Source organism: Saccopteryx leptura, chromosome 3 (assembly GCF_036850995.1).
Source record: "Saccopteryx leptura isolate mSacLep1 chromosome 3, mSacLep1_pri_phased_curated, whole genome shotgun sequence".
Classification (NCBI taxonomy): domain Eukaryota; kingdom Metazoa; phylum Chordata; class Mammalia; order Chiroptera; family Emballonuridae; genus Saccopteryx; species Saccopteryx leptura.
In genome coordinates, this window is record NC_089505.1 from 349990454 (window position 1) to 350000052 (window position 9599).

At 35.7% G+C, this 9599-nt stretch overlaps 1 non-coding gene across 1 annotated transcript; it reads left to right on the forward strand.

Moving 5' to 3' along the window:
* The first annotated feature begins 8626 nt into the window (after positions 1-8626).
* TRNAA-CGC (transfer RNA alanine (anticodon CGC)) lies at positions 8627-8702 on the forward strand. Its single transcript has one exon. It is a non-coding gene; the product is annotated as a tRNA-Ala (tRNA).
* Positions 8703-9599: the final 897 nt, after the last annotated feature.

Genomic DNA, 9599 nt, shown 5'->3' on the forward strand with positions numbered 1-9599 from the left:
CTAGTCAAAAGTGCACCATGACTTTATAGACACACTGTACTTCAAACCAAAATTCAGATCAGATACCCTTTTTTTTTCTTTTGTAGAATTCATTTCTTATTCTCCTGAGTTTGAATAAAATGAACTTCTTTTATGTTTCAGTAGATATTTGTGCATAATCCTGTTGGAACATTTATTGTAATATATTGTTACCTTTACCTGTTTAGTTTTAGTATTAATGTTTGTGATCCTAATGGACAAAGCATATTTTTCCCCAAAACTTCAAGCACCCTGCAATATTAGACATTTGATGAATTATTAAATGGATAAGTGAATAATTAAATGGCTAGATCTACAGTGAAATTGGCAGGAAAAAAATTCAAGTCGTAGTGGATATGTAGAAGTATTATACTCAAATAATTTGACCCTAATTGATTAAAGGTTTTAAGCACTTTTAATCAATGGACATAGAGGCAGCCAAGGCAGTTACTTGGGCTGCTGAGGTCTAAATTTAGCTTAGTATTGACAGAATTCATGCTGACTGGTTCTCTTTACTTGCTCTTCTGCACTGAGGCAAGCAGTTGGCTTTTCCTTTAGTCTAACATTTGTCTGATCTGGCATCGATAAGATATATTATGCTCAGGTCATCCTGCTAAAATGAACCATATAGATATATGGGGAGGCTTGGTCAGACCAATGCATTGCATACATGTCTATTCAGAGTATTTAAGAAGATAGTACATGTAAAGAGAAAATAATGCAGGAAAATACAGCCTGTTTTCTGGTATTGTTGAAGTCATGTTGAAAACCTATTTATGGCATTTTGAGATGCTTGCTGGTCATTCTGCAGAAACACTGTAGAGAGATGTTATGACATATCACTTTTTCTGGCAGATCATAATTTTATATTAGTCAAATGCTGATAAAGGTTTTCTCTGTGAAAGTAGCAATTGGATTTTTCTGTACCATATATAGGTGAAATTTTAGATTTGGTATACATCAAAATGACCTGACAACATACTATATCAAAAGGAATAAGAGCAAGGCCCCTTGTTTTTTTGTTTGTTTGTTTGTTTTAGAGAGAAAGAGAGAAAGGGACAGACAAGATGAGAGAGATAGATGAGGAACATCAACTCATTGTTGCAGCATCTTATTTATTCGTTGATAGCTTTCTCATACATGCCTTGACCAGGGGTCTCCAGCAGAACCAGTGACCCCTTACTCAAGCCAGCGACGGTGGGCTTCAAGCCAGGGACCATGGGATAATGTCTATGATCCCACACTCAAGCTGGTGAACCTGTGCGCCAGCCAGGTGAGCCTGTGCTCCATCCAGATGAACCCGCACTCAAGCCAAAGTCCTCCAGGTTTCCAACCTGGGTCCTCAGCGTCCTAGTCTGATGCTCTATCCACTGCACCAAGGCCTGGTCAGGCAGGAATGGGAGCAAGGCCTGTGCACTTTTAACATGCACCTTTATAATAGAGGTTAAAAGACGATACTGAATTTCACATAGGTCATTTTTCCCAGGAAAGAGAATAGACACCCCGCCCTGGGTCTACCCAAGCACATTTCTGAGTGCCACTGGCTTTTTAATGAGAGAGAAAACAGGTATAAAAATATTGAATACAAGAAATAACCCAACTGCTGTTACAATAAATTTAACTGTGTCATATATACACATATAATTTTTCTTCAGTATAAATTATGTAATTGGATTCATGAGATGTCATAATGTCTGAAAATCATACTAATCAGCTAACATTCACATAGATGCTGGGAGAGCCCGGGCAGGAAGGGCAACAGAGAAGAGCATGTTGTTAACTTGTTGATATGTAAGTTAAGCTGCCGCTCAAATAAACATTGTTGCATCAATATTTTGCTATTCTTATAAAACATGTGTGGAAGGATCCTAAAATTGATCATCTTCATGTACATGGCACAGACAAATGTTTTATGCACCTACAAACATTTATTTCCTTTTTCCTTTGCAGAGCAAACCAGTTTCTAATTCAGAAGTGGTATGCCATTAAAAGCTATTGGCATTACCTCAGTTGGCACTATTTCATTGTATTAATTTATTAGGAAATTAATGTAGAATGCTAAAATATCACTGACTTCTAAACATTGAATTTAAATATTGTGTAATTGCATAGCTCCATCAACCCTTAACATTTTTATAGGTCAGGTATGTGATTTGGATGTGGCAACTTTTCAGTATTGTATATATATCATAACACTAATACAATGATTTTTTTTTTAGTTATTCATACCTCTGGGGAAATTTTTTCTTGAATCACAGAACTTTCCAAATGCCTGAGGGTATAATTTGTGTAAGTATCATTCAAAAACCTTACTGCTCCAAAATGCAACACCTACAGTTTATACTTTTAAGAAATTATTTTGATGACTCAAATAGTAGGTATTAACATCAATTTTATACAGTGAAATATGGATCTCTGATGTGACTCTTATGCTTTGGTTGACAAGAATATTGAATTCAAATTACAGCTCAAATCTCATTGTAGTTTAGGGACTTTGGACTTGCTTATTTTTCTCTGTCACTTTGTCCACAGTCTGACATGATTGTTATTTGGTATCATTCAAAAATTGCTCGAGCCAGCATTTGACTCCTGTCTGACCAATGCGCACTTAATTAAAAAGTTAAAAAAAAAGTTTTTACTTTTTTTTCTATTTGTGCCATATGACCTCAACTTTTTTTTTTTTTCTGTTACTACACATTTTGATTTCCTTTCAAGTTATACCTTACTCTCCTTGTCTGCAATATTTAGAAAACCATCTGTCAGGGTTTCGGACAATCCCTAGCTGCACATGGGCACAGGACCTCACTTTCTTCACTGTGACTTACCTTAGATTCTTTGAATCATGAACATGTTCCAAAGACAGAAGGATGATTAGAACTAATTTATAGTAGTCTTGAAAACCAAATATGGCTATAAAATCATTTCTAATACATAAAGTCTTTTATCTAATTCTGTACTTTTTTATTATTATTTTTTTAATTTTGTGAGTGACCCCAGTATCTCTAGATCTCTATAATAAATTTTCATTTTGTATCGGCTAGCCTGAACTGATTTCTGTTGGTTGCTTACTCCAACAGCAGTAACGGTCCTTAATGCCTATAAGGTTAAAATGGCTAATTAATTAATTAATTAAATTGACTACGGATTAAGGAGTTCTCTCTTTGATTTTAAGATTTTTTCCCCACTTGCATTTGAATGTTTCTTTCATTAGATATTCCTCAGATGTCTTAAATAAATGAATAAAAAAGAACCCCAAAACTCTAGCTCTCCATGAGGCTGTTTTCTTTTTTTTCTATGGACATACAATGTTTTTTTCAATATCAGCTTCATTATTTAATAGCATTCTCATAGTGACCGGTTTTGACTTGAGCACACTTTATCACAACTGCAACCCATAACTTCTATTGCCGTTGCCACCAGAGAATCATCCTCCGTCGATATGAATATGGTACAGTACACATCCTCCACATTTGTGCAGTAGAATACAAATACCTGCTCATCACCACATTCTACCTCTCTGACTGGACAAATTCTGTTCTTCCTTTCATTAGAATTTTTTGTGTCATTTAAAAGAATTTCTTCTAGGGTTAATAAAATATTTTTTGAAATAAAGCAGATGAGCACACACATATGTTGCGTATATTTATATTACATGAATACAAATTGATTTTATAATTGAAGTCATTTATAAGATATTTATCATTTTTTATAATTCACACTTTTCTGGCAGATGGTCATTTTTCTCATTTCTATTCCTTCAAGCTGTCTCATTGTCTAAAGATCTATCTGGAATAGTCTCTCTCTTACCTCCTTATTTATTTATTTTAATTATGCAGGAGCTTAGAAATCACACGATTAAATTTTATAATGTTGATTCAATGTAATAAGAAATAGGGCCTCCAAGAGAAAAGAGAACCACTCCTCTGAAGAGTGAATGAATTTCAATGTGAGTGATTTGTAGTATTATTCATTACTCAGCAGTGTTTCAGGCTCACTTGTTCGCTCCTGCATGCTATTACTGGACATTGTTAGATAATTGAGTTTGCCAATGGTGAGGTAATATACTACCTTACATTTTTTATTTATGCTAAGCCTGTGAAGGTGATCAAAATAAGAATTATCTTCAGAAAATTTAAGTTGCTTGCGATGGTAACAAGGCGCATTTAGCGGACAATGAAAACTGTAATGTTGTCTTGGCCAGGTCCTTCTGCCCTACGTGTCTGTATGTTCCGCTGCTGAGGCTGCACCTGCCATCTTTTGAGAGGACTGTATTGTCCTTGGGTGTCTGTATTAAAACCCTGAAATGCCCGGAGCCTCTGTCCCACCCTCCTCTCTGGAGGTTGTCCATTGTCAATACTTTTCCTGTAAGGGAGGATAAAATCTCAGTTGCTTTATCTCAAGATGAGCGGACTTACATCCGTAATTTATAGTCTAGTTTTTCTCAAGGGATTAGGCTGCATATCTGAGACTTCACCTAGAAATTCACCCTTCCTTAGCTTCCCGTCTCTCCTCGTTGTACCCTGCTGACCCGTTTTGGAGCCTGAAGGAAAACACAGAATGTTCACTCATATGTATACTATACTCAACAAACTGTTTTCCCAGATTGTAAACCAACTAGAAGTTAGTGTCAGCTTTACAATTAAAAAATGACAACATTTCAAGTCCCGTGTTGTTCTATCTCTTTGCACACCATTGTCAACTGTCAGGAGCCTACACGCGACAGGAGGGCAGGGGACCCTATGCTGCTTGCATGGCTGTTCTGGTTGCACTTTGGCGCGGGGCTATCCACCAAACAGAGAACAGCACAGCAGCCTGTCTTTATTTGGAAACTGGCAACTCGTTCATCATGGCTTTTTTGTGCTAATTTTTATTTATGCAAAATATTGCATTAAAATATGAGTTATCTTGATTCCTTGTGGCTGCCTGAGTGAGTGCTACACCCGCTTCCCGCCATGCAGGCCTGACTTTCCCGGGCTGCTCCCTCCACTCCCTTTACTGGTTTCTGCTTGGAACACTTCCGCTAGAAATCATCGGCCCCCTTTGTCAGCATTCTCTATTAATGGACATTGTTAGAATACTGAGAGAAACCCGCAGCTCAGGGTCAGTTCTAGGGGAACGTGGTCTAAAAGAGTGAATAAGCACAACTTAGGTTAAATCACAGATTGTGGACTTTGGTTCAGTATTCTTTCTCTGACACCAGATTTTGCTATGTTAAATAATTCCTCTTCTGCTGTTTAAGGCTGCCTTAAATGTATACGTCTGGTTAAGACTTACAAGAAATAAATTCATCTTTTTATACAATCCACATTAATTTTATTTTCATTTATATAGAACTCCATTGTTATATTTCTCCCCCCATAAACACTATTAGTTATATACAGCTGAATGCATGACTGTTTTACATTCTATTGTTTATATTTCTAAATCCATTATGTCACTGTAAATAAATATTTGATACTTTATTATCTCAACTACCTTAGTCTGTATTAGAAACAAACAAGCAAACATTTGCTGTAAGTCAAATTAGGAAGCTTTATTTCAGTGTACAAGCTAAGGTACATTAAAAGGACAAATTCATTTTCACTAACTAGATAAAAATGAAACCCACCATACCAAATCAAGAGATAATGTCTTTTAAATGTTGTGCTGTTAAATAAAAACAATAAAAAATGCCAACTCTAAAAGGATTCGATATCCTGTCAGATAGGAATTGTGTCTGTTTATAGAATGGGTTTGATAGAATAAAGTAAAACTACTATATATTTTGTGGTCATATGACGCCGAATTAGTGTAGGTAAATTTTAAATATTTTACTTAGCTAAAATCCCTTGTTAATTTATACACTTTAAACTCAAAAAGGCCCCATAAGCTTTTTATATACTAATTTGCTCCATATACATATAGGACTGTGGTTTTCAGAATGAAGCCAAAAGACAGCTTGCTAGAGATGGAAAAGTGCAGGGTGCTTCACCAAGCCCACTAGGGGGAGTTTCAGTCTTTGAATGTGTCATCATGGGGCTTGTCATATGCTAAATCAGACCAGTCAAGAAAAACAAAGTGGAAATTGTTTGAATCTTCTAAGACTTGATCTCTTATGTTTTTATACCATTAGCTAATATTTTTAATGATCTCTTACTCTTGAAATCTTAACTTATGCTTTCAAATGGGTCCTTTTTTGTTTATTATTTAATGCTCAGCTATTGCTTATCAATCAGTTAATCTACTTATTTCTCCATTTATTTGTTCCCTTAATAAGGTTTATGACATGACTTCTGTGTGCAACACTATGCTATTACCACAGAGACCAATAAATAAACAAAGTAAGGTAAAGTTTTGGCCTTCAGGAAATTTGCAATTTTGTGAAAGAAAAAAACAACAATAGAAGATTACAAAAAAAGTATTATTATTGCTATGATAGGGAACTATATGGTTCAATGCAGTGTATTCAAGAAATTTTTATTAACTTTTCAAGCTCAGAAATATATCATTAATCTGAAACTTAAAATATGAATGGAATTTTGTTATATCAAGTTGTGTAAATGATAGGTGAGGGCAACAATAACATATTAATAACATATTAATGAAAATGGAATTTTTAATGGTTAGAGACCAGAAATTTAAGAAGGGAAAATGGAGATATCTGAACATTTAATTTAATTTTTTACACAGTGATGTCACAGCATTTATTCAAACAATCAATTATTTTAGATTTTATCTTCAATTACAATTAAAATGCTGCAATACCTTCCTAGTTGCCTTAAATGTTGAATACACAATGGAATTATGGATATTGGCAAATACAGATTTGGGGTGAAAGTCCATAAAGTTGATGGAAAAGGAAATTCAAGAGTAGGGAGGACAATGTAAAGAAATAATGAGATTGGAAGCCTTAATTATATTAAAGAAAAGGTGAAATCAACTGGGATAAAATAATTGGAAAATAAGATAGTTGATCTAGATGAAGCCGTTCAGTGGGTGATGGAAATGAGTAAGATGTGGCCATGAATTCAGGTAGTGGTAATGGAAGAAAAATAAAGGCATCTCCTAGAGATGATGCAGTCTCAGTCTTAGAATAAGGTGTTGAAAGGATTATCCACATAAATATTGAGTTATCAAGAAATATGAAAAACTTGAAGTAGAGAAGATGACTTTTATTTAAAAAAGGAGAACCAAGAAAGGAAAGTAGTTGAGAGTGATTTAACAAATGTGGACACAGAAGGTGGTTCCATGCAAACCACCCACAGAACAGCAGAGCTTTTTACTGGGACTTGGGGAAATAATGAATGTTCTGCAAGCTATGTTGATGTTAGAAGATCTAATCATACCTATATTCTGATACTGAAGTACCGTCTATGAGGATTCTGCAGTGAAGGAATCTCTTTCTATCTAAACGTTTTCATAGATTAATCATGAGGTACTTTCATACTTTTAATGTATGACTATAGTAAGCTTCTGAAACGTAATTTGATTTTTAGTACATCCAAATCCAAATATTTGAGTTTCTTAACTATTGATTTATCCAGCAAGTAGGATTTGATATCTATCACTTGGTAAGACTGTTAGGAGTTCCTTAGTAGCTCATAAGTAGCAGAAATATCAAAATCCTTAACTCACAAGTTTTTTTAGGAGTGCAACATTGAATAATGTGATTAAAGAACATAGCATAATGGATAATATACTGGACAGTATTGATCAGAAAAATAAGTTGTTATGTTGAATGAAGGAAATATATCAGGGTTGTTAATAAAAATAGAATGTATACAATATTAAGTCATCACATTTAGGGGGAAATATACATGTAACTAAGATATTATGGTATTATTCTCTAAATGTTTGTGCCCCTCCCCCAAACTCATATGTTAAAACCTAATGCCCAATATGATGATATTTGGAAGGGGGCCTTTAGGATGTGATTCTTCCCTCATGAATGAAATTAGTGATCTTATGAAAGAAACCCAGAGAAACACCATTCCCCTTTTTCTTTGTGAGGTTATTGCTAACCAGACACTGAGTTTGTGGTTTTCTTGATCTTGGACTTTTCAGCCTCCAAGAACTGTGAGAAATAAACTTCTGTTGTTTATAACCACTTGATCTGTGGTATGTTTGTTATAGCTTCCCAAATGAACTAAGACAATGGGTAAATAGACAAGAAAAAGAGGTAAGATTGTGGAACTTTCTATTTTTATGACAACAAGCACAAGACTTTAAAAAAAAAAGGAGTTGAAAAAAATGTGCTATTGAAATATAGTTATAAATATTAGAAGAAATAATTAAAGTGATTTTAAATTGTAGCCCTTTGGAAGGGAAAATTTGGAGAGAAAAGAGGGTAGGTAGCTACACCTATTAGAATGACTATCACGAAAGACAAGAAACTACATCACACAAGTATTGCCAAGAATGTGGAGAAAAAGACTTTTTGTGCACTATGGTGGGAATGTAAAATTATGCAGCCACAATGGAAACTGTATGGAGATTCCTCAAAAAATAAAATCATAAATACTATATGATCCAGCAATCCTAACTCTTGGTATATAACCAAGAAAATAAGAACAGGTTATTGAAGAGATAGTTGCACTGTTGTATTTAAATAAAAGAATATTGGTAATAGGCCCTGGCCGGTTGGCTCAGTGGTGGAGCGTCGGCCTCGCGTGCAGAAGTCCCGGGTTCGATTCCCGGCCAGGGCACACAGGAGAAGCGCCGATCTGCTTCTCCACCCCTCCCCCTCTCCTTCCTCTCTGTCTCTCTCTTCCCCTCCCGCAGCCGAGGCTCCACTGGAGCAAAGATGGCTCCTTGGCCTCTGCTCCAGGCACTAGAGTGGCTCTGGTCGCAACAGAGTGGACACCCCGGAGGGGCAGAGCATCGCCCCCTGGTGGGCAGAGCGTCGCCCCTGGTGAGCGTGCCGGGTGCATCCCGGTCGGGCGCATGCGGGAGTCTGTCTGACTGTCTCTCCCCGTTTCCAGCTTCAGAAAAATACAAAAAAAAAAAAAAAAAGAATATTGGTAATAGCCAAGATATGGAAAAAACCTAAGTGTCCATTAACAGATTAATGGGTAAAGAAAATGATGAACTAAAAATTACTCTAAAAAATACTCTGAAATAAAAGGTCAGCAAAGAGCACAATTTTCCCTATCTATGGCAGAGAACGTTAGATGTCCACTGAAGTCCATGTTTACCTTTCCACTTTTTATAGCATGGAATTGGTTCTAGCCAAGGAAAATATTTCCCAGACTCCTTTTCATCTTTTATTCTCAAGAGAGTAGTCCTAGGGAATGAAATGTCAGTGAAGGTGCTTTACTTCTAGTCCAGGGATTTCAAGAGGCAGGTGAGAATCCTTCATTCTCTTTTTATGAATCTGAAGGATGGATAAAGAATGTTTTAAGAGCCTTGAGGATATCTGTCCTGAGATGAAGGAGACTCTAATCTATGACAAGCCACTGGTAAACCTGGGACATATTTATAATATAAGTTGCGTGTTATCGTATGTAAGAAATAAACTGCTATGTAAGTGATAGGTACATTTACATTGCTAACTCCCCCAAATCTGTAGGATTAATTCAAAAGTTAGTGTTAACCATACAGGT